This window comes from Balaenoptera ricei, chromosome 5, assembly GCF_028023285.1.
Source record: "Balaenoptera ricei isolate mBalRic1 chromosome 5, mBalRic1.hap2, whole genome shotgun sequence".
Classification (NCBI taxonomy): domain Eukaryota; kingdom Metazoa; phylum Chordata; class Mammalia; order Artiodactyla; family Balaenopteridae; genus Balaenoptera; species Balaenoptera ricei.
The window spans coordinates 41,750,456-41,776,970 of record NC_082643.1 but is presented as its reverse complement, the minus strand read 5'-3'; the positions used below and the strand labels follow the sequence as shown (position 1 = coordinate 41,776,970).

Below are 26,515 nucleotides of genomic sequence, written 5' to 3'. Positions count from 1 at the left end.
GCTGTGTTCCAATAAAACTTTATTAATGAATACCGAAATCTGGGTTTTATATAATTTTCAAATATCAAGAGATATTATTCTTCTTTTGATTTTTTTCCAATCACTTAAAAATGTAAAAAGTAGACAGTAAGCCAGATTTGGCCCATGTGCCATAGCCAGCCAACTCTTGTGCTAGATTAAAAAAAGCAAACCTATGAAAAGGAGTCTGAAGATACTATTATAAATCACTAATCCCCACTGGTGCCACCAGAGACAAAATTAGAATTCTGAGACAGAGTGTCTCCCCAGGCCATGGCATTACCCACTGCCTCAACATCATGACTCAGGACCTGTTTGCCAACATTTTTATTTAGAAGCTCCATCTCTGAATAATATCTCTTTTTTTTCCCCCAATAATGATGAATCTAAAACGTTTTAGTGACCAAACCGAAACTCTCACTTTAAATTTTGTCTTAGCTCATTTAGAACTCTAGAATCTGACCAGAGCTGAAATCTGTGATGTGACTTTTAAAGCAATGAATACCATTAATAGGAGATTGGGTGTGCCTAGCATGAGAAACATTTCCCATACTTTGTTCAGTCCACACAAGTTCAGGGAGATATTCATAAGTATTCTGAGATGGAAGCATCCCTTGCAAGATCAAGTAAGATTGAAGTTTCTTCTAAACTCTCCTTTTTACAATGTACATTAGTGTCTTAAAGCTCTAAGTATCTCACACCAAATGTCAATACTTTGTTTTCTCGTAAAACTAACGAACTTATTTTCTCAGAGGAGTAGTTTATTCCCCCCACCACTCATTTATGAACATATCTCTACTCCTAACCCACCAGTTTTCCTTTAGCATCAGTATGAGAAACACTTCCATAATTTTTAGAGCTAACATTCACTGAACTGTGTGAGGCCTGTACTAATGAATGTCAGATTTAAAATACAACAGTTCATTTAATATGAATACACTTGTGATAGATGCCATTCTCCTCACTCGTCAACAGTGATAAAATTCACATTCCTAGTAAATGCTAAAACCAGGCTTCACACTCATCTGAGCCCACAAAACCACCACATGCTACAGCTTCCTTATACCAATGAGAATGTGGATAGGTTAATTTTCTAGATCCCACAGAGGCCAAATATCCAAGAGTTAAGAAAAATAAGGACAACAAATGAAGAAATGAGGTTATGGATTTAAAAGTTAGTGTACTCTGTAGAGAACAGACTTGTGGTTGCCAAGGGGGAGGGGGAAGGGAGAGGGATGGACTGGGAGTTTGGGGGTTGGTAGATGCAAACTACTACATTTAGAATGGATACACAACAAGGTCCTAATGTATAGCACAGGGAACTATAGTCAATATCCTGTGATAAACCATAATGGAAAAGAATATAAAAAAGAATGTCTATATGTGTATAACTGAGTCACTTCGCTGTACAGCAGAGATGGGCACAACACTGTAAATCAACTATACTTCAAAAAAAAAATTAAAAATAAAAGTTAGCGTACTCTGCATTTCCTTCCTCTCCCCGCAAGACTCGCATTTCTTGTGTTGTCTGTATTCTCTTCCTCCTCCATCAGATTTGATGCTCTTGAGAACAGAAATGATACCTTCCATCCCTAGTACCTAGCAGAGTGACTGTCATGTAGTATATGCTCAATGCACATTCGTTGAATTAATGAATATACTAGACCTCAGTTTTATCATCCAGGGAATGATTGTATTGGATTAGCCAAAATGAAAAGAGCCTTGCATCTCTGAGCTATTTAATTTGATCATAGCTCTTTGTCTCAATGCCTTAAGAGACTGGAGAAGTTCATTAACTTCGCAGACTCTACGCTCTTTAAAAAGCAGTCCGCATTGCCTCATCCTTCACTCCTTCATGACCACTAACACCAATTGTGTCATTTAGCACTTTGACGATAGAAGCTGTTTATTAACAAGTTATCTGCTGGAATAAATGTGATCCCCTCCCCCTCATTGTTCTCTGTGGCCTGGTTTTAATTATGTACTCATGGGCTGTTTGCATTCACCTTTTTTATCCAGTAGTTGAAAAGGGCTTTGCAATCCAATCAAGCTCAGAAAACAGACAGTACTGTGCTAAACAAACGTCAGTGGCTGTTACTAGGAAAAGAGTATTTCTCCAGGCAGTTCTTTTTCTGTGGCAGTGCTTCTTCGAGCTGTATCTTAGCCAGGGAAAGAGTGTGTCTGAATGAGGCAACGGCCAGTGAGGAGAACAACCATAGGTTAGAAGTGATATGGGAGTGAGAAAGAGAAAACATACTTCACAGGAAACGCAATATATCAGAAGAAGGAGGGTGAGAATGCTGCAGAGCAGCTGCTGGTAGTTAGGTTGTAGGAAACAAGCTTGCAGCAAGGATGAAACCAGCATGTCACCAAGTCCTGTGCTAACTCTCAGGGAACCAGGGTAGCCTTTTTCGTTTTTCTTTTTTTTTTCCTTTTCATTTTTAATATAAAACTGAGCTGAACGGGTCCTGAATGTTTCCAAAAGTGAAACCTCAAGGACCATCTGCAACCCAATAATGCATCCTTGGGCCTGTTGGACATCCTGACTTTAAAACAATTGTTATCTTTGTCTATTGATCTGTGGGTTCATTTGCCCTGTGTCTGTTTTTCAAATGCTGCCTTTCTTGAGAACTGTCCATCTTCACAGCCCTGTGACATCAGGCCTAGAAAGGCCCAAATTGAAGTCCTGAGAGGTCCTGATTTGGCAGAAATGTATGGTCCTACCTGCTAAAATCCCTACACCCCAATTAAGAAAACTGGCGACTTGGGCTTCCCTGGTGGCGCAGTGGTTAAGAATCCGCCTGCCAATGCAGGGGACACAGGTTCAAGCCGTGGTCGGGGAAGATCCTACATGCTGTGGAGCAACTAAGCCCGTGTGCCACAGCTACCGAGCCTGTGCTCTAGAGCCTGTGAGCCACAACTACTGAAGCCCATGTGCCTAGAGCCTGTGTTCTGCAACAAGAGAAGCCACCGCAATGAGAAGCCCGCACACTGCAACGAAGAGTAGCCCCTGCTCACTGCAACTAGAGAAAGCCCGCGCACAGGAACGAAGACCCAATGCAGCCAAAAATAAATAAATTAAATAAATAAATTTATTAAAAAAAACACAACTGGCGACTTGAGGTAAAGCCACCTAGGATTTATAAAACCCCAATTTATTCTGGGTGATTAGCTAAGTACTTTGTTAACTATAAAACTCTTTGCTTTAGGTATACAAGAGTAGAAAAAGACCTAGGACCTAGGAGGAGAGATGCCTAAGGGGAAAAAACTAGGCATTGATGGTGAGGAAGGAAAGCCACGAAGCCCGCCCTGGAGACCAGTGTAGGAAGATGAGAGAGGTATCAGACCTCTCTGTCAGACAGTACTAGAATCAAATCCCAGCTCTGCCACTGGAGCTAGTTGCTTAGTCTCGCTAAACCACAGCGTCCTCTTAGTGAATGTGAAGTAAGAATACCTCCCTTGTAAGGTTGTGGTGAGGATGGAAGGAGATAAGGGTATGAGGAGCAGGCAGCACTCTGCCTGGCCCAGAGAATGGCTTACTGAAAAGTAGCAAGATTTGGAACTATTGTCCATATAGTACCATATATAAATAAGCACTGGCCTGGATATTGAACAGTCTTAGATGGCATTATAGATGCAGTGGAAATTTAGGAAGACATAGGTCATTGTGGGCTGGAGTAATCAAGGAAGACTTCCCAGAGGCAGTGAATCTGCAACTGGAATGTAAAGAAACTACAGGATTTTGATTAGATGACTATGGTGTTAAGATTTTTTTTTTTTTTTTAATATTGATGAAGCACTGAGAAAGTCCTGAAGCCAGAAAGAGGTACTAATGGAGTAAGAAGGGGGGATGTACCAAGGACATGTAGTGTGATTCATGGGTGTCCTGCTGTTCTACACAGTCCTGGAGAGGCGGCCATTTGGCTGTTCCTTCTATAGCGCCAACTCGGAAGAGCCCTGATTCTTAGGGAACTTGGTAGCATTCAGACACCAGGCTGCCCTCACATAGGCAATCAGCTGATTTTGTGAAAATACAACAAGATAAATGCTAATCAAATGCTTATATTTCAAATATTAGAGTAGAAAAACAAAATTCAAACTTAGTACATTCAAATTGCATCAACCAGTTCTGGGTCTAATAGGCCTCCCCAACTTTAGAGGACTGTCACTAGATTGTCATCATGCAGTGACATTGGTTTAAGGATCTGCTGGTCCCACACCGAAGGTTTTCCCATGAACTTCTAACTTGACCAGCAGTATTTCTAAACTAAACTTTTGTGTGCCTGTGACAAGAAATAGGTACGAGTAGAAAGAGTGCTTATTAGTCTACTAGGGCTGCCATTACAAAGTACCACAGACTGGGAGGTTTAAACAAGAGAAATTCATTTTTTAACAGTCTGGAGGCTAGAAGTCCAAGATCAAGGTGTTAGCAAGATTGGTTTCTTCTGAGAGCTCTTTCTTTGCCTTGTAGATTGCTGCCTTCTCCCTGTGTCTTCACATGGTCTTCCCTCCGTGTGTGTCTGTGTCCTAATTTTTCTCTCTATAAGGACACCAGTAATATTGGATTAGGACCTACCCTGATGACCTCATTTTAACTTATATACCTCTTTTAAACCCTATTTCCAAATAGGGTCAGCTTCTGAGGTGCAAAGGGTTACTTTGTCAACATATGTATTTTGGAAGAACACAACTCAGACCAAAACAGAGTAAAAAAGATGAGACATCACTGTACTTCCAGAGGCTTCTCTTTTTATGGGGCAAACTCTTCCTCATGTTTACTACTTACTACTTGAGCCCTATCCTACTCTTCAAGGAAGGTATGTACACCTTCCTTGCTGTATGTACACCAAGCCACAATCGGAATTCCGCTCAGTTCTTTCATAAATGTTGGAAAGCCTGAGTGATTAACCAACCAAAGGATTAACTAAAAAACATGTGAAATAGAAATGGAGGCTGCCCAGAGAAAGATCAAATATTTTATGTCTAGCTACTCTTTCCTGCAAATTGTCCTTGGATTTAAAATTCTCCTTAATTTTGTTCCTAGGTTGTTTTTTTTTTTCCTTGTTCTTTGTTTTTATCACTTTGCCTAAAGGAAATAGATTAGACATCTAGCCTTGTGTCATTGTTAGCAGTTAGTGTTTTTGGGCTTTTTTTTTTTTTAAGTCCAGGCTAAATTTTATTTGGGAACAAACTCCTTTCCAAAAATGGTACATTAATGCCTTAAATACTACTGTCATGTGTCTAGTCAGGGGGAAAAAGCCAAACGGAACCCTTGATAGATCTCATCCAGTTGCCCAGGCCTTCTGTAGTGAATTACCAACTTGTCATTCCGTGTGTGGAGGAGCAAACAGTATCAAGACAGGCAATTAAGGCTTCTGGAAAACGATTAGTGCAGGGGCATGACATGATGTGGGGTTCATTTCTCCAGCACCAATCACACTGTCTTTCTCATGACTCACTATTTCTGATGTGTCACTTGCTTACAGGAATCACAGGGGAGATAATGACAGATCTGTGCTTGGGGGCTGTTTGGCTCTAATGTAGGGGCTGTGATTTGTCATAATGTGTTCTTTGATTGAAAGATAACTCATTCCGATATGGATATAACTGATGCAAATCAATTCTCATTTAAACAGTTGATTTATTTTGTTTTTTAATTTTTGTTCAGCCTTTCTTTCCCACAGATAACCTTACTGCCAACTTAATTTTATGGAAATTACCTCAATTGCCTGATACCAAATATACAAAACTGCTTACATCTGCCATTTGGTCCTCTTTCCCTCTATTTCAACAGAGCAGTGGTCCCTTTTCCTCCCTAAATCCAGTCTTGCATCTGTCGTGGAATTCCATGCACTCCCACCTTTTCAGAAGCCAGCCATAATCTACTGATTGTGCTGTTTCCACCTGGTTATGTAGCTTTGTTTTCTATATTGGATTATCCCCATAGGCTCACAGGGGTAGCCTGGGAACTGGAATTTTTATGCAAAAAAAGTAAATTAATCTCATGTATACTAAAGTTTTAAAAATATGAGCATACAACATGCTATTATTCCTCTGATTTTAAAAAAATGATCTCTTGGCCACTGTCCTCCCACTATCCATCACCTGTGTTTTGTGTTTTGCTTCTTTTTGCAATAAAACTACTCTATGCTCTATACTACACTCTCTCCAGTTCCTTTCTTTGGCTCAATCTGTTTGTCGCCCACCACACTCCACCTGACTTTTTCTTATTATTGTCATCAACGGCCTCTAATTTTCCCAAATGCAACAATTACGTTTCAGCTTTCATAATAATAATTGCCAATAAGGCCATTTGACACAGTCCATAACTGCCTCTTTCTTTCTTTTTTTAAAAAATTAATTAATTAATTAATTAATTAATTTTTGGTTGCATTGGGTCTTCGTTGCTGCATGTGGGCTTTCTCTAGCTGTGTCGAGCAGGGGCTACTCTTCATTGCAGTGTGCGGGCTTCTCATTGTGGTGGCTTCTCTTGTTGCGGAGCACGGGCTCTACGCATGCAGGCTTCAGTAGTTGTGGCTCGAGGGCTCTAGAGCGCAGGCTCAGTAGCTGTGGCGCACAGGCTTAGTTGCTCCACGGCATGTGGGATCTTCCCGGACCAGGGATCGAACCTGTGTCCCATGCACTGGCAGGCGGATTTTTAACCACTGCACCACCAGGGAAGTCCCCACTGCCTCTTTCTTGACACACATTCTTCACTTGGCTTCAAGGACACCACACTTTCCTGGTTTTCTTCCTACTTCACTGCCCATGTCTTCTCAGTCACCACTGCTTCTTCCTCCTTGTCTCCTTAACCTCCTCATGTTGGAGGGAACTTGGGCTCTGTGCCTGGTCATCTTTGTCCCAGAGATCTGTAGTATATTCTCCTAGCTCATGTACAGACTCTACTCTTCCCCTCACTCTGTTTTATCCCATACACTGTAGCCAGAGTGATAATTTTTAATAAAGTTTATTCTTAAGAGAAGTTTTAGATTTATAAAAAAAATTGTCCAGAAAGTACAGAGTTTCCTTATATAGAGTCATGTTTTTGATATTCAAATCCAATCAAGTCATCTCCTATTTTTTTAAAACCATAACCTTATCACAGCCCACAGGCCCCCACATAGACTATCCAGTGTGTTTCATCTTCTTTCTTTCTTTTTTTTTTTTTTTTTTTTAAAGATTTATTTATTGATTGATTCATTACTATGTTGGGTCTTCGTTTCTGTGCTAGGACTTCCTGTAGTTGCGGCAAGCGGGGGCTACTCTTCATCGCGGTGCGCGGGCCTCTCACTATTGTGGCCTCTTTTGTTGCAGAGCACAGGCTCCAGACACGCAGGCTCAGCAGTTGTGGCTCACGGGCCCAGTCGCTCCGCGGCACGTGGGATCCTCCCAGACCAGGGCGCGAACCCCTGTCCCCTGCATTAGCAGGCAGATTCTCAACCGCTGCGCCACCAGGGAAGCCCCATCTTCCTTCTTTGCTCTCTAACCACACTGGCTTTCCTTCAGTTTCTCAAATGTGTCACGCTTCACTGTAGCCACAGAACCTGTACATATGCTGTTCCCTTTTTAAAAAATTGGTCCTCCCCATCATTCCAAGATTCATAAGATAACTCCTACTCATTTCTCAGATAGTACCTCATTTGTTACTTCTTCAGTGAAACCTGCACGTGATTCTCCCTCCCAGTCTGTCTTAACCCACTATTAAAGGCCCATGACCCATTTTTCTTGTATAAATAATGTATCTCTCCCTCACAAAAATCTAAGTTCCACGAGAGCTAGATCTCTGTTTTTTGCTCATTATCTTATTTATAGCACATAGTCAACTACCCAACATGTCATGGCCATTTAATTAATATTTGTGGAAGGGAGAGAGGGAGGAACTTGGAAGGAAGGGTGAAAAAGAAGGGGGGAGGGAGACATAGGAAATCAGTGTAAAGGAAGTCAGTGTAATCTAGAAATGGGTAGATTCTGGGGTTGATAATCAGGAGCCTTGAGTGTAACACTAATTCTGTTACTCAATTCACACTCAAGGTTTGGTTAGTTCAACAAACATTACTAAGAATAGCTATGATCCAGATATCATGTAGCAAGTTCTTATTCTCAGGCAGTTATGGTTTGTCATCCCAGAGAACATCCCTTAGAGGTAGAGTTCCACTGAATCCTCTGAAAAACACTGATTAAATCCATTTATGAAGCAGTCTAGCACTCACGGAACTAGTACATCGGTGAAATGGGACTCCTGCTCCTGCTGTATCTCTTGGGCAAGTCCTCTAATCCCTGTGGTATCCATTTCCTCATCGGTGACATAGACATTACATCATAGAATACCAGATGAGACTGTGTATGTCAGTGTCTGCAAAGTGGTGTCACCCAAATGAGCATAATTTAGTCCCATTAGTCTACCATCATATGCGTGTCTAACTTGTCCTCAACTCTCCTCTCTTTAGGGGCACCTCATTATTTCTAATGTGTTGGAATCCAGTGATGAGTCTTAGTAACATCATTCTCCATCATTTTCTCCCCTAGTTGATGTGATGTGTAAAAATCAAATTGTGTGAAAGAACTCACTGGAAAAAGAATGGGATGATCTATGTGCCCGTGTAAAAAAATGGATTTCTTTTATGCGGTTGTGTTCCCTTCCCTCTCAAAATGCTGAAAAATCCAGATCTGAGCCATAAATGACTCCTGTCCTCAGTCAATATGAACTGACAATGGAACGTTAAACCCACCCATTCTGCTCAGCCCATTGTTGTTAACCTGTGGACCCCAGTAGATTTGATTGCTGCTTCCTTTGAGATGAATGTTTCCTCCTACACTTCCTGGGAGCTAGGGGTGCCTATTCATTAGTTTTCTGAAACACAAAGCCTCAAGGGCATACATGATACTACTGATGGGAGTACTAGTGATGAGACTGATCATGCATAGGAAATGGGTTGTACGCTCAGTTGATTGGCTACTGACTGAATTATGCAGAAAGATCCAGGCACAATGGCTTAGTAAGTTAATAGTGGCTGAAAACACTACCTTATTCAAAGCACAGTATTACTATCTCCTTGCTCTTCAAACTAATTGGAGGTCTCATTTTAAAATATTTAAATTTGAAGCTTTTACATGCTCTCACTTTCATGACATTTGCTTTATCTTTAAAGCAACTAATGAGTCCCACCCTTCCAGCAAATCTTGAATCTTTAGGATTACTTGGCCAAATTAATATTGAAAATTACTTTTATATAAGACCTAAGATTCACCTAATAACATTAGATTTTATCTTTAACTGCAAAAACAAAAAAAGAAAAGAAAAACCCAAAATCAAATGGGGGAATATAACTTTGTTTTAGAATCTCAACAAGATTTAAAATAAATGTCTCCTTACAATATACATGACATATGCTATTTTTGAAAGGATTGTTTGAACTAAAAAATGTGTTCCAAATTAGAGTTAATATTTTTCTATTAAAAAAAATAACAGTAAAGAAGCAGCTTCTTGACATTTCTCAGTACTTGTCACATACATTAGATAGAAACTATCTCACATAGCAGAAATTATAAAGATCCACCTTCTCAGTGAGGGATGAGTATCTATATACTTAGATGTGGCTAGAACAGCAATAGGAAGACTAACATATTTATTTCCATTTTTGAGAAATATGGAATCTGGATCAGATAAGATCCCTTGCTTTTTAAGGCTGTACAAGTTTGTTCATTCATGTAAACTCCAGACAGTTTTAAAGTGTTTCTTGTAACCAAGGGATGAGTGGCTGTGGCTTTTTTATATTCCCAAGATTATAGATTTAAATCCATTAAAAGATAATGTTCACTAGTGTTTGTGAGATTTGCTATTATTGTTTCCCTCCTTCTATTCCAAACATGAATTGGCTTTTAAAGAAATCAGTTTGAGTCTGAAATTAAGACAAAAAGAATATTGGAAGGAAAGTGAAATTTAATAAATCCCTTTCTCTTATTTTATGGAAGTTGTAAGGAACCTCAAAGATTGTTGTGTTCATTTTGCAGTGAGGATTATGGTTCCCAGAGAGGTTATTGCGGCCAACCTTGTATAAATGCCCATGTTCTCAGTTGAGTAGTCTTTCTACTCTTCCACATTCTGTTTGATTGTATTAATATTAAAGTTCCTTGGTTTCTCAAGTTTAAGTAGCAAGACTACTCCTAGTCTGCTTGATTCTAGTAGTGCAGTGATGACAATATAGTGATCATCATAATAGATACTATTTGATGTACTTTAAGTGCTAAGTATAGTGTTAGGCCCTTTTTATGCATTATTTTATTTATTTTTTGCCATTATTATGAGTTAAATATTGTTTTCTCATATGGTGAAGTTAGGTTCAAAAGATTAAGGAGCTTTCCAAGATCACAGAACTAAGTTTGTGACACAGAGTTCGGATCCAAGTTTTCTTTTCTAAGTTGGTTTACTTAGAATGAGAAATAGAAAATGATCAGAGAAATTAAAATTTTGTCCTCTAGTCAAAATATTGTGAGATTTTATTAGATCTCTAGAACATGGTGTCTGTAGTTAACTATCAATATATTTTATTGATGAAAATTTCTGTTATATTTTATATATCATGTTAATAGGAAACTGTTGGCATATTTGACAACAAAATTTTTCCTGGCTTAATTAATATTTGATAATTGGGCTAGATTTTGAAGAGCTGCTTCCTCTCAACAGCAGGATTTGAGTCGGTTTGTCTGTTGCTCTTATCTGTTGTGCATCTTCCGTGGAGGATGGTGGCCACACCCCTGCACACCTGTCGAGTGGCCAGTACTGTAGTGGTTATACCTGTGTCTCAAGACAGAGAATTAGGAAACCTTCCTTCCCGTAACCTGCCTTATATACGTATGTTGTCAGAGTGCTGTTCAGTGTCAATGGGGAGGCAAGGTATGGAGGGATGGGAAAACTTTGTAGTCTTTTCAGTAGTTTGTTAAGGCCACATACATAAATGTATTAAAAATAAGATGGTAAATAATTTCATGGAAAATTAACTCAAGAAACTGACCAAAAGTCATTAAAATGCCATATGGAAGGAGGGAAGATGAAGAGATTGCATTTATCCAACCATGTGATACTGAACCATCTTGTTATGCCAGCTATCATCAGGAAAATTTCAGTGTGGAGGACAATGTTTCTTGAATATTTACCTTGAAAGTAAGCAAATCAGTATAAATTGACAAAATTTAGGGCTTGTTTAAAGGCAGTATATTATTTGATATTAACTTCTGTGTGGGCAAACATATTAACTTCTAGTTTCATAACTATTCTATCAGAAAAATTTTGATCTTAACAACTTTACTCAGATAGAATTCATGTACCATACAATTCACCCCTTTAAAGTGTACAATTCAATAGTTTTTTGTATATTCAGAGAGATGTGCAGCCATCACCACAAACAAATTTAGAACATGTTCATTGCCCCAAGAAAGAAATCTCATACCCATTAGCTCACTTCCGTTTCACCCAAGCTTCAAACATCAGGCTACCATTAATCGATTTTCTATCTGTATAGATTTCCCTATTTGGGACATTTCATATGAATGGAGTTATACAATATGTGGTCTTTATAACTGCCTTCTTTCACTTAGCACATTTTCAAGGTTTATCCATATTGTAGCATCTATTCCTTTTTATTGATGAATAATATTTCATTGTATGGACATACCACACTTTTATTTATCCTTTAATCTGTTGGTGAATATTTTGCTTTTCTTCCACATTTTGGCTATTTTGAATAATGCTGCTATGGGCATTCATGTACGAGTTTTTGTGTGGACATATATTTTCAGTTCTTTTGGGTATATACCTAGGAGTGGAATTGCTAAGTCATATTATAACTCTATGTTTAACATTTTGAGGGATTGCCAAACAGTTTTCCAAAGTGACTGCATGATTTTTACATTCCTACCAGCAATATTGGAGGGTTTCAATTGCTCCATATCCTCACCACTTTTTAGGTTATAGCCATCCTGGTGGGTATGAAATGGTATCTTTTTGTGGTTGATTCACATTTCCCTAATGACTAATGATGTTGAACATCAGTTCATGTGCTTTTGGCCATTTGTATATCTTCTTTGGAGAAATATCTGCTCAAATCTTTTGCCTATTTTCAATGGAGTTATTTGTTTTGTTTTTTGTCATTGTCGAGTTGTAAGAGTTTTTACGTAGTCTGGATACAAGTTTCTTATCAGATATATGATTTGCAAATATTTTCTCCCATTCCATTGGTTGTCCTTTTACTTTTTTGATAGTGTTCTTGAAGTACAAGAGTTTTTAATTTTGATGAAGTCCAATTTCTCTATTTTTGTTTTTGGTCACTTGGTATCATATCAAAGAAGACTTTGCCTAAATCAAGGTCATGAAGTTTTATTCTTCTAAGAGTTTATTATAGTTTACTCTTACATTTAGTTCTAAGATTCATTTTGAGTTAATTTTTTTGTGTAAGGTGTAAGAAAGAGGCCCAACCTTTTTTTTTTGCATGTGGATATCCTATTTTTCTAGCACCATGTGTTGAAAGGGGCATTTTTTCCCACTGGATTGTCTTGGCACTCTTTTTTATTTTTTAAGTTATGAGGTTTTCTCCCTCTGGTTGAGTCAGCTGCAGATAGCACAATTCCAGGCATGTTTTTTTAAAAAGCCTCATTCTTTAACTTCCAATAATTCTCTTGTCTGCCACTTGGCATCGACTTTAGCCCCAGGGAGGATGCTCAACTTCTAGTGTGGGATCACCATGGATTGCCTTGTGATGTTATCAAAACCTTGAAAATAAAAGGAGCATGTAGAGACTATGCCTCACCTGGCTTGCTCTGTTGACTTCTTCTCTTAATGGGGCCACTGGCCCTCTTCTAGCTTCGGGCTGGAGGAACTGCCTGGGCTCCCCGCCTGGCTCCCCTCTTGCCTGCCTCCTTCGCTCCTGCCTTGCCATCACCCTACGTCTTGATAGTTTGAGTCTGCCTGGACTTCTCCTCATATGTTCTTCCCCAGGTTGCCAATATGCATTTCGCTGAATGGAAAACTCAGGACTTTTCCATCACTCAGGGTATGATCCTTAACTCCTCTGTCTTCATCACCCTTGACATCCAGTTCATCAGTCAGGGATGCTGACTAAACTTCCAAAATACATCTCCACTCTGTCCTCTTTTCTCCATCACCTCTTTCTCATTCTTATCTAGGCCATATCATCTCTCTCCTAGGTTTCTCAACTCTATTTTCCTCCAAAATTCCAGAAAGATCATTTTAAAATAAACTAAACCAAGTCACTGGCTGTATGAAGGCTTCAACAGCTTCCCACCACCCTTAGTATATCATCCAAACTCCAGGTCCTGCCCACAGCCCAGCAGGATCGGACCTCCACCTGTCACCCCTTGCTCACCAAGCTCCAGCCACACTGGCTTGCCTTAGAGTTCATGAGAGCCCCCAGACTTTTCAAATGTAAAGCCTTTTGTGCATGTTGGACACTCTCCTTATAATGCTCTTGCCTCAGTTTTTTGTTTGTTTGTCTCTATTTCTTATCATCTGAATCTCAATTTAAATGTCTTCTCCTCAGAGGAGACTTCCTAATGAAAGTAACTACCTCCAATCTAATATTCTTTTTTTTATATTGAAGTATAGTTGCTGTACAATATTATATAAGTTACAGGTTACAATATAGTGATTCACAATTTTTAAGGACTATACTCCATTTATAGTTATTAGAAAATATTGACTATATTCCCCATGTTGTACAATGTATCCTTGTAGCTTATCTTATACCTAATAGTTTGTACCTCATAATTCTCTACCCCTATACCAATCCTCCCTTCTTCCTCTCCCCGTTGGTAACCACTAGTTTGTTCTCTGTATCTGTGAGTCTGTTATCTGTTATATTTGTTTCTTGTATTTTTTTAGATTCCACATATAAGTGACATCATATAGTATTTGTCTTTCTCTGTTTGACTTATTTCACTTAATATAATGTCCTCTAAGTCCATCCATGTTGCTGCAAATGGCAAAATTTTGTTCTTTTTTATGGCTGAGTAGTATTCCATTGTGTGTGTGTGTGTGTGTGTGTGTGTGTGTGTGTGTGTGTGTGCATATACCTCATCTTCTTTATCCAATCATCTGTTGGTGGACACTTAGGTTGCTTCCATACCTTGATAATTAGAAATAATACTGCTATAAACACTGGGGTGCATATATCTTTTCGAATTTGTGTTTTTGTTTTTTTCAAATATGTACCCAGGAGTGGAATTGCTAGGTCATGTGGTGGTTCTATTTTTAGAATGACCGTACTGTCTTCCACAGTGGCTACACCAATTTACATTCCCACCAATAGTGTAGGAGGGTTCCCTTTTCTCCACATCCTCGCCAACATTAGTTATTTGTGTTCTTTTTGATGATAGCCATTCTGACAGGTGTGAGGTGATATCTCATTGTGGTTTTCATTTGCATTTCCCTGAGAGTTAGCGATGTTGAGCATCTTTTCATGTGCCTGTTGGCTTTCTGTATTTCCTCTTTGAAAAAATGTCTGTTCAGTTCTTCTACCCATTTTTAATTGGGTCATTTTTTTTTTTTGATGTTGAGTTGTATGAGCTGTTTATATATGTTGGCTATTAACCCCTTATCAGTCATATCATTTGCAAATATTTTCTCCCATAATAGTATTCTTTATTAGTCATCTTGTTCATATCTGTCACAAGGCTTTACACTCTGAATTTAATGACGTGTTAACTTTTTTCATCTGTTTTATTCACCATTGTATTCTGTGTTCAGCTCATAGTTGGCAGACAATAAACAATCAAATATAAGGATGCTTTCTTATCACTGTCTTTCTTATCTCCTCTTGCTCCTATTTCCTTCATGTCAAGTGAGTGGAAGAAGATGTCATTCTTTGCATATTTTAGCTGATGGCTTTATCATGAGATAAGCCCCTGCCTCACCACCAGATATTTTCAAATATAATACCCCCTGTATCTTCTCCTCACCAACCCCACACTCTCCCAGAAACACAGATCCCTGGGGCACAAAAGAGCAAGAGTAACTGCTAACTTTTTTGAACATTTATTCGGTTCATTATGTTTGGATTCTTGTTTAACTTAACAATGCTGTAAGGTAGTTGCTATTTTTATCATGATTTTACCAAGAAGAGAAAGCTCAAGGTGAAGTCACTTGTCCAAGGTCACCAGCAGGTAAAATGGCAGATGCAGGGTCCCTTTCATTAACCATTTTGCGATTCTTTCAGAAGGATCTGAGGAGGCTAGACATTAACAGGAGGTTTTTCTCCCTTCAGCATCAGACAGGTAGATATGTGCCTCCCTCTATGCAAGAGAGAAAAGACACTATAGAAAACACTATTGGGATCAGAGGGAAGATGGTGCTCGAATGGCTTTTGTTATTAGGAAAAAGATGGGGACTTCTTGGAGAATGTCTATGGTGATATCTTGTTAAATGACTCAGAAGTAAAAAAAGGAACGTTTAAAAAAAAACAGGTTTTTGTTTTCATTTTCAGAAATATCTCTGAATGCAAATAGTTTCAGGGTGGTGTCATTAAATGTGTGAAGCTTCTTGCTCTCTGAATGCTACTTATTTATTTTTAGATTCAGTTTAGTTCAGTTGGGCATGTTCATGGCTCAGAGACAGGCAGGCACGCCCAATACCTGGTAAATGGTTGCAAGGACTGTGGCAAGGAACTGTCCCTGTTACCTAGATGTGGGCCATTTTCCTCCCTTGGAACTGGAAGAAGAGCCATGATAGAGAAACTGACTGAAAGTTGAGAGCGAAACTGGATTTGTTGCAGTGCCTAGTGACATTTTGGTGCATGGTTTTACAAACTCACAGCACCATTCCATGAGTGTAGGAGAGGAAAGAAGTGTCCCAAGGAGATAACTTCTTTTGCAGGCCCTGCTGTTTTTCCTTCATGTTTTATGTGGTAGTTAAATGTTACAAGGGCAGCAGACACCACCTCACGTGGTATGATTATGTAGTTCAAAGACCAAACCAACTAAAAAGATCTGCACTTTAAAAACTCTCATTTCCACTGAGGGGATTATGGAAAACACGGCTGTGTTTAAAAGTCTATGTTCTATTTGCCAAAGTGGAGGAGGGAGTGGAAAAGCTGGGTGGAGTAAACAGGCCAGTTGCCATGTGACTCCTAGAGGGCCTGTGGGGAAGACGCCAGCTGCCACCAGTTGGTAGGATTTGGTCACCAGGGCACAGAGTGGGCAATTGTCCTCGGCTTTGGAGGCAGAAGCTGGCAGCTGACCCAATAGTCTGCTTTCTCCTACAGAGATAGACAGTCATCGAGCTGAGGTAGTGATGGTGTCTCTCTCCTATCATGCAACCTGGAAACTGGGAGAAAATGAAGGCGGGCCCAAGAGAGTGGAAGGAGGAGGAAAATAAAGAAAAAGAATACTGATTAACTCTGCATGTCTATTCAGCTTAGCTTGAGATCGATTTTGCTCACTGAATAGAACAGGAAACCTGCATTTCTTTTTTTTTAAACTAATTTATTTTATTTTATTTATTTTTGGCTGTGTTGGGTCTTCGTTGCTGCGTGCGGGCTTTCTCTAGTTGTGGCGAGTGGGGGCTACTCTTCGTTGCAGCATACAGGCTTCTCATTGCGGTGGCTTCTCTTGTGGCAGAGCACGGGCTCTAGGCACGCGGGCTTCAGTAGTTGTGGTGCATGGGCTTAGTTGCTCCATGGCATGTGGGATCTTCCTGGACCAGGACTCGAACCTGTGTCCCCTGCATTGGCAGGCAGATTCTTAACCACTGCCCCACCAGGAAAGTCTAACCTGCATTTCTGAATTGAATAAATAACAGAATTACCAAATTACAAGTGTAGGAGAAAAGATGAAAATGAAAAGTGTAGGAGTTTGTGTACATATAAATATATGTAGATAGATATAGATATAAGTGCATGTTGAATTAATTCATTGATACCTACTCTATACCAGGCAAAGACATATTATGTAAATTTCACAATGATGCCATTAGGTTCTTTGAGTCCAATTTACAAATGTGGAAACTGAGGTTTGTGACAAGGTTTAGTCTCTGGTTTGTATGACTCTAAAGTATGTGCAGTTATCTAGTGTTTATATATTCTCCATTATTAATGGTTTCAAGTTTTTTTAATATCACTAGCTAGCGTATAGGTTTCTCAGGGGGCCAAAACATTATCCTACCTTTGTTATATCTCAGTGCCATTTTGCACATAGTTTATAGGCAACAAATAATCATTTTTATGACCTTTAGCATACTGTTTAAACTTGTTAGAATGTAGATATTTTATGGTAAAATATATTCGAAATTTCATATGGAGTACTTTAAAGTGTTGTAAACCTCATGGTTTACATGAGACCCAGAGACTGAAGTCTTAGATAATTGCAGCTTATGTGAAGTCTCCATGCATCATCAGGACCCCTGGATATCAGTTAAAGCGAGAGAATCTGAATCTCTGAGCAATAATGAATGATTCTGATGTTCAGATTCACCAGGAAGAAATTGAAAGCCAAAGGAAGACCATGTTGTTAAATTACTGTATACGGTTACCTGGCTGGAAAAGGGAAAAAAAAAATCATGGAAGCTAAAATACATCACTGTCATTAGATACTTAGGAGAATAAAAGATGTCTGGGACCTTGGAGGAGAAATAGAGAAGAAGACTAAGGGATGTCAAGTGTTTGAAAGAAACAAAGAAACCAAACACACAGAGAAAAGAAGCATTGGTGTCGCCCTGGAGGGGCAGTTCCCAATCATTCCACTGAGACCCCCAGGCCAGCTGAGACTCACTGCAGGTTAGCACAAGAGTGCAGTGACTCTAATTCTACGCCTTGCTCTCCTTCTCAAGGAAGCACCCGAAACTCAAGTGAAAGTAACCTTAAATCAACTTTAATTATAAATAAGCAAATCTCTTGCCAACATCACTATGTTAATTGTCATTAGCTACTCCTAGATTGCAACGTAGCTCATAGCACAGCAGCGTGACATCGAGCCTGAAAACTACTTGGGTATTTAACTTCTAGGTACTTTCTAGATCTCAAATCCCACGATTTACTGATGATTTTACTAAGAACTATTGAATTGTTGTTCAGTAGGTGGTTTTTATCCTCAAGATCTTTTTTAAAAAAAGCTTCTCTTTTAAGGAATCCATCTATTTGTAAAAGTATCTATTTCCAGTGGTTCTGCTGTGTTTGTTTCGATTATCACACAGGAATTCAGCTTTTTCCAAATATTCATTAAAAAAATGGAAGCCATTTTCCACTCAAAAAATGCTTTTCATTTTGTAAGACTCCAGAGTCCTTTACTGGTAACATGACAATTCAAACATGTTTGACATTAAGCTTCAACCCTAGAGCGGGAGGGGACCTGGCTTCCATTCCTTGGAATGCTTATTTGCTTGATTTCAAATCCCATGGCCCCTGAATCTATGAATTTTTAGAATTCTGCTTTTAGTCTCAGTCACATCCTCACTTGGTATGTGTGAGAAAGATATAAGGCCCAAATCGCTGAATGACTGAGTAGAATTTCCTAAATGAGAGTGAAAATTAGTCCTCTGAGTGAGAATGTAATGAGAATGCACCTTTGGCATCTTGGTTATTAAATGCTACTCCACTTTTTAAGAAGAGAAAGAGAGGGTGAGAGAGACAGATTGCTTGAGACTGAGATTGACCAAGGTTTCTAGTAAACCCTCCCCATGTAGTTAGAGGCAAACGAGGCAGTTGCTTATAGCTATGACATTCCTGACTAACAGGACTCCAGAACAATTTGTAACACAAGGGGCATGCCTGTGTTGATTCATCTTTCATATTAGTTCAGGGATATTTTCCATTAGGTAAAGCTGCTTTTATTTATATTTTTCATTTATTTATTTTTTTAACATCTTTATTGGCGTGTAATTGCTTTGCATTGTTGTGTTAGTTGCTGCTGTATAACAAAGTGAATCAGCTATACGAATACATATATTCCCATATCGCCTCCCTCTTACCTCTCCGTCCCACCCTCCCTATCCCACCCCTCTAGGTGGTCACAAAGCACCAAGCTGATCTCCCTGTGCTATGCAGCTGCTTCCCACTAGCTATCTACTTTACATTTGGTAGTGGATATATGTCCATGCCACTCTCTCACTTCGTCCCAGCTTACCCTTCCTCCTCCCCGTGTCCTCAAGTCCATTCTCTACGTCTGCGTCTTTATTCCTGTCCTGCCCCTAGATTCTTCAGAACCTTTTTTTTTTAGATTCCATATATATGTATTAGCATATTTTAATGGTTCTTGAGACTTTTAAAAATATATCTCCATAAATGTTCTTCGTTAAGCCCATATTTCAGAGAATTCTTAATAGGTATTCCAGTCACTAGAGGGAATTAACCAGGTGGTACAGAGTATCATATGTAAGGCTCCACACACAGCCAGACAAGTCGAAATATGCCCTCGATTTTCAGAAGCCTCCTGGACCTTAATCTAGTCTCAATACTTTCCATTATTCATTCTAAACAATGTTTAAATATGGATGTGAGGTTAAAGCAAGGTGCTTTTATCTTCAAAGCAGTTGTCATTATCAGATGTGGGTAAATTGGTGCCAGAAAAAGGTGAAAAGAGGAAAATCTTCTAAATTCAACAAGTACTTATCGTGTACCTACTCACACACTACACAGTATGGAAGACATAAAAAAAATGGATAAAATAGTTGATGACATAAACTCAAGACATTTTTAATCTAATTGGCTGCAGAGTACCCACCCACCCCCCACCAAAAAATGTGTATTGCATGGAAGAATGTTCTCTGTGCAAGACAAAGTACTGGAGGAGTCCACTGAGGGGAGAGTTCCCATCAGTTGCACTAGATTGGAGAATAGAATTTGTATGTTTTCAAATTCTACATGTTCTCTCAGCTCCTCTTCTAATAAACCTCACAATGACCAAACCGGAACACTAAACCTCTAAATCATGAAAGATACATTTTTTTCGTATGATATTTCTTGTATTTGATTGCTATTTTTTCCTCGCTATAATTTCAATTTTTTAAACATTTTCTCATACCCCGACCTTTCATAATAAAGAGTGAATTCCTCGGGGCAGGGGCTAGATTTTTTGTCTCTGTGTATCCCTCAGCCACATGCCTGGTTAGGAGAGGCACTTGGGTTGCTTGAGTGGCTAGCACATGAGACGCCAGGGTCCTTCTTTGTGTGTGATGCAGCAATGGCTTGGACCCCCTTGCCAGTCAGTACCAATACGTATTGAGAATAGCTGCTTCTTTCTGTCACGTAAAATCATTATGAACAGCATTAGAGAGAACATTTTTTTCCACTTTTAAGTAAATTCTTGAAGCAACATGAGCAAAGCTTTTTTAAAATATAAGCTCTTCCATTTTTTGCTTTTTATCTTTTCACAACAGTTTGGGTTTTGGTTATGTTTTTTAAATGTGACAATATTAAAATATTTCCAAAATATAAAAGATCCAGTACAGCTTTTGAAAAAGTCTTGTTTGGGAGGTAATCTTTGAACTTCTATTGTGCAAAAAGAAGCACCGAGCGTGACAAACAAAAATGAAAACCAACTACAACATGACATTAAAATAGTCAAAACGTGATCATCTTTTATATTTAGAGTCTGAAACAGAATAATTTTTAATTTTTAAAAAATATAATCATTAGAACAGAACAGTCAATAAAAATTGTGTTGTAAATAAATTAAGAGGATTTGGGTGTGGGTGGGAGGGTAGACTTCTAATGCTTCAAAATTTTGTGAGTGATTTTAAAATAAGAGTAATAAACCATGTACAGTTTAAAAAAAAAAAAAAGCTGATTAGACTTTTAACCTAACAGGCCTATTTTTGTTCCTGCCTGGGTTGTTTGGCTCTGTAGTTATAGTTTCTTAATAAATATGTACAAAATACACAGCAATACTGCCCTCTACAGTTCCCCTGTAAGACAGTCACTTGTCTTCAAGTGTGTAAATGCCTAGTTTTAAATGAACCTAACTTACATGGATGATTTCTGGTGTGTTTAGCTCTGATGTTAGTCTTAGCAGTAAGCAGCTGGGGCCATCCCCCGTCTCTCTGCATGGTGAACACTTAGAGAAGTCAAATCCTCTAAAATAGTTACATGATCCATCTTATTTCTATGAATATACGATATCCACAGTTCTTAAAAGCTTTTCACTCTGTGGTACAATTGGCAATACATACCCCCTTTTCTCATACATATGCCATACTGGAATTAGGTAAGTAGTCTGATATGCCAGAAAGACAGTGGAATATATAAAATCTGTGGAAAGTGTTTAAGATTAAAAATAATGATGCTGCCTTATAGTCACATTTTTTATTTGTAGCAGAGGAAAGTTAGTAGATTAAACTCAGTTGTCCTCAGTAATTAAAAGTAAAAAGTAGAAAGAATATGTGATCCAAACTAGCTTCAGTACCAAAAATTTTGGTGTTTAAATGAGATGTAGATATCTTTTTAATTATAGGTGCAAATGAGACACCATAAGAAACTAGTAGTCACATGATGTAATATATAAAAGCTTTGCAAAAAGACGTGAAAATAAAAATGTCTAAAGGAAGAAATGTTTTATCCCCCAAATATGTTGCAGAAAGGCATTATTTCCTGGTACATAATTGCAAAATCAGAATGAATTCAAATCTCAGTGTTGTTACATACTGTATGAGCTTTGGCATGTTGCTAAAACTCTCTGTGACTCACTTGTGAAATTAAATGGTAACTATATAAGTACTATATAATATTTGCTGCTAATATATTACTATTTTCAGAGTTAAATATTTGTATAAATTTGCTTCTGAGCATATGTAGGTTGTGGGGAGATTGAGGGCTTAACCATTGCCTTCTTTAGGATGTTAGTTGTAAGTAGCAGAATGCAACTCATATTAGTTTAAATTAAACAGAGCGGGTAATATTATAAGAATTCAGGGATTATTTTCAGAGCTCAAGGAAAAATCACCACCAAGTCTCAGGATAAACAAAAACACTTAACTTGAAAGTCTGGCAAGCAGTATTTTTCTCTGCTCTTGCTTGTCCTTGGATATTCTGTTTTGTCTGCATTATTCCTCTCTCTCTTGTCAGACTGCCTCTCCTTCAACATGTCAGAATATGGCCAGTCACAGCTCTAAAGATGTTGTTACACTTCTAGCTAGTCACACTAAGATACTGAATGACTTTTTTCTTAGCTCCAATCCCAAATTCCTAAGAACAGGACTCTAATTCAACATGGATGAGATGCTCAATTGTGACTAACCAGCTATGGCCATCAGGAGAACTATAGAGCTAACATGTTGTCTTTATGTCATTTTCTAAATGTAGACTTTAAGAGATTCCTTTAATTCGTGCTCTATAAGCAATCTCCAGTTCACCAACCTTTACATTTAAATGGTTGCCTGTTGGTTGTTGTTTGGAATTCCAAAATAATTTCCTGTGTCAACTCTGTTATACAGCATTGTTACAGCCTTAGGAGAATCTCACTCCATCCCTCCCCCAAAGAAAAAGTTGCAAATAAAAATTTGCTTAACTCACTATGTGTCTGAAAAATTATTACTAATTTCCATAGGAATCACACACTAAAGATTTTTTAAGACTATTCTATTTTCATACGATTTTGTCAGATTATCAAACTATGCATTCCATTCTATTGTTGTTTGGAAACATGGTCCCACCATGTTTTTAAGAATGTAGTTTTAACCATAGTGTATCGTGTTAGTTTAAAAAAAAAAAAAAAAAATGAGTTCAGAGCTCCTCTCCGTGTTCTTGGCAAGTGAAGCTAGAACTCCCTCTTATATCCATCCATCCATCCATATATGTGCCTGGCACTATTGTAGACACTTAGGGAGACAGTATTAAAGCCAAAGTGTCATCTCTTCTGGAACTTGTTTCTTGGTAAGATAAAACAAACAAATAAGCAAATGTATAAACAATAAAGTATCAGTTAATGTATAAGTATCAGGTAATGATAAGTACTATGGTTTCTAAGAAAAATAAAGCAAATCAGGGAATTGTGATATGGAGTGACTGGGAAGTCTCTTTAACTGGGCAATGAGATCAGAGATTGCTAAACTTTAGTTTAGCAGCTGTGGTTCTAGAGCTAGGACAGGGGCGTCCAGCAGAAGGGTGAGGGATCCAGGAGATTAAGAAGGCCAAGACAGCCTTGTTACCTTGCCCCATCAGAGGTACTTAATACCAAAATCGCTCTTGCTCACCCTCTTCCTAGAGCCCAGGGAATTAACTTGTCTCCTTACTATCTCTTCCTTCTTTTTTCCATTCAGAGATTTCCCCCTTCCCTGTTCTACTGCAGAGCCGAAATCTCAGAGAACTCTCCTCCCTTCTACACAGTTTTGTTGTGGTTTTCAAAGTATGTTTAATTTCCCTTTTTATAATCATTTTTAAAGTACTACATGAACACATGTTTTCCTGAATTATGGATTTCAAATCATCAGTCTCCCTGCCTAGATTTATAAACATGAATGTGTGTGTGCAAGTAATATATGTATGTGTTTATTTGTAAATAAAATAATTCAATACATATATTCACTTATGAACTTATTGGATGTAGTGTTCGTTCTTGTTCTGTATTTTTTTTTAACTTAATAATTTATTTTAGATATCTTTTTATATCAGCACACATAGATTTACTTTGTTCTTTTTAATAGCTGCATAGTATTTCATTGTACAGATGCAAAATAATTAAAATTTTCATCCAGCTCTTAATAGATATTTAGGTTGTTACAGTATTTCCTATTGTAAACAAAACTGCAATCTCATAACTTATGTCTTGGCAAAAAAAATTTTTATTGGAGTATAGTTGATTTACAATGTGTTATTTTCTAGTGTATAGGAAAATGATTCAAATATATATATATTCTTTTTCATATTCTTTTCCATTGTAGGTTATTACAAGATATTGAATATAGTTTCTTGTGCTATACAGTAGGACCTTGTTGTTTATTTTATATATAGTAGTTTGTATCTGCTAATCCCAAATTCCTAATTTATCCCTGCCCCCCTCCTTTTTCCCGTTTGGTAACCACAAGTTTGTCCTCTATGTCTGTGAGTCTGTTTCTGCTTTGTAAATAAGTTCTTTTGTATCATATTTTAGATTCCATATATAAGTGATATCATATGATATTTGTCTTTCTCTGTCTGACTTACTTCACTTAGTATGATAATCTCTAGGTCCATCCATGTTGCTACAAATGGCATTATTTTATTCTTTATTATGGCTGAGTAATAGTCAGTTGTGTATATATATACACCACATCTTCTTTATCCATTCGTCTGTCAGTGGACACTTAGGTTGTTTCCAGGTCTTGGCTATTGTAAATAGTGCCGCTGTGAACATCGGGGTTCATGTATCTTTTCGAATTAGAATTTTCATCTTTTCCAGATATATGCCCAGGAATGGAATTGCTAGATCATATGGTAGTTCTATTTTTAGTTTTTTAAGGAACCTCCATACTGTTCTCCAAAGTGGCTGCATCAATTTGCATTCCCACCAACAGTGTAGGAGGGTTCCTTTTTTTCCACACCCTCTCCAGCATTTATTATTGTGGACTTTTTGATAATGGCCACTGTGACCAGTGTGAGGTGACACCTCACTGTAGTTTTGATTTGCATTTCTCTGATAATTACCAATGTTGAGCATCTTTTCATGTATGTCTTGGCAAATATTATATGGTATCACTTTATGTGAAATCTAAGAAATAATACAAATGAATCTACATACAAAACAGAAACAGACCCTCAGACATAGAAAACAAACTAATGGTTATCAAAGGGAAAGGGAGTGTGGGAGGTATAAATTAGGAGTATGGGATTAACAGATACAAACTACTGTACATAATATAGATAAGCAACAAGGATTTACTGTACAGCACGGGGAACTATATTCAATATCTTGTAATAACCTATAATGGAAAATAGTCTTTAAAAAATTATATATATATAACTGAATCACTGTGCTATACACCTGAAACTAACACAATATTGTAAATCAACTATACTCCAATAAATATATATATATGTGTGTGTGTATATATATATATATATATATATATATATATATATATATATATCTCGGCATACTAGCTATGTCAAATGCTCTGTGTGTGTGAGTGTGTATGTATTAAATTTATTTATAAATTAGTTTAACAAAATAAATTCTGGAGTCTATAAGTAAAAAAATGGTCAAATATTGGCAATTTTATGTGGTTTAACCTAATTGTAAAATTCCTCTCCAAGGCTCTGAGCCCAACTTTGTTCGTTTTTAATTTCTAACAGCTGTTGAAACAGAGAGGCAATATCTTAGAGGCTAAGCTCTGTTGGATCAAGTGAAAAAACTATATGGCTTGTTATCACTACAAAATCATAGTTTCCTATTAACTAGACCTACATTTCCATTCGGGAATGTTCCCAGGAGACTGCCTTCCCATCCTCTAGTGCCAGAGGGAGTCCTTTATAGTAGGAATCAGGTAGCTGAATAGCGGAAAGGAGAAAATATGGACCAGGCTGGCTCTAGAATGACATTTGGTAAATCATTAACCTTTCTAGCTTGATTCCAGTAATAAATACAGATAACATCTACCTTAAAAATAAATGAAATAATTCCTACAGCACTCCCTAGCACAGTATTTGACCCTAAATTCTTGCTTAATAAATCACATCTTCCTTCCTCCTTCCCTTCCCCCTTCTCTCCTTCCCTTTCTCCCTCCTTCACATCTATGCTCTCAATCTCCAAACTACAGGGGGATGGCAAGGAGGAGAGGGCCTCTCTAGGCCACATAACCACACAACCATCGACAGGCATTCGGAAGCCATTTCTGCCCCAGAGATAGGCACTGAGCTACTTCAGTCATTCGATAGGTGCTCACTGCTATCTTATAGGTCAATGGCCTGGGCACAGCGCACAAAGCCTGGCACCACAGAGTCTGCATACATCCTAATTGAGGCCCAATCTGTGTGTGCAGTTACTGGGGAGCTCAGTGGATAAACACAACTTCTTCCATATTACTATCCGTCGCTTGCAAAACACTGGGCCCACCAGGAAGCATCACTCCCCTGTTTCACAGGCTTCTCTCAGAGCCACCCTCAACTTCAACTCCAAGAAGCACAGATTTCTACTTCAGTGTCATTTGTGTCTGCTGAACTGCCTTTGTGTTTATTCTTCCTTTTTTTAAGGTTTTTACAATAACATTTATTTCCTAAAAGTTAACATGTGCATAATAGGAAACCAAAAAACACAAAAAGCAAAAAATAAAGTCATCCATAATCACAAGCAGTTTACCATTTGATGTGTCCTTCTAGTTCTCCTTTTTGTATCTACACAACTAAGCATCCATTTTTATGTAATTAAGATCATACAGTTATGTATTATGCTTTTTCACACATCATGAATATTTACCATTTCAAAGTCCCAAAGCTATGAGTATTTTGATAACCAAGAATACACTCCACCAACTCAATCTGGAAGGAAAAAAATGTAATCCTGCCTTTCTTGGTAACAAAAATTTCAT

General features: G+C 38.1%; 1 protein-coding gene and 1 long non-coding RNA gene across 4 annotated transcripts in view; one reads left to right on the top strand and one right to left on the bottom strand.

Annotated features, from left to right (window-relative positions):
* Positions 1–26,515, top strand: part of ARHGAP24 (Rho GTPase activating protein 24) — a 528,172-nt gene that overhangs the window by 254,059 nt on the left and 247,598 nt on the right. The window lies entirely within an intron of this gene.
* The window catches only part of LOC132365843 (uncharacterized), a 62,645-nt gene that overhangs the window by 21,319 nt on the left and 14,811 nt on the right, over positions 1–26,515 (bottom strand). The window contains exon 3 of one of the 2 annotated variants that reach the window (XR_009503264.1): positions 16,760–16,805. The exons of the other annotated variant lie outside the window; for it this stretch is intronic. This is a non-coding gene — a long non-coding RNA (uncharacterized LOC132365843). Of the gene's footprint in view, positions 1–16,759; positions 16,806–26,515 lie in introns of those variants that run through there. 2 annotated transcript variants of the gene reach the window in all.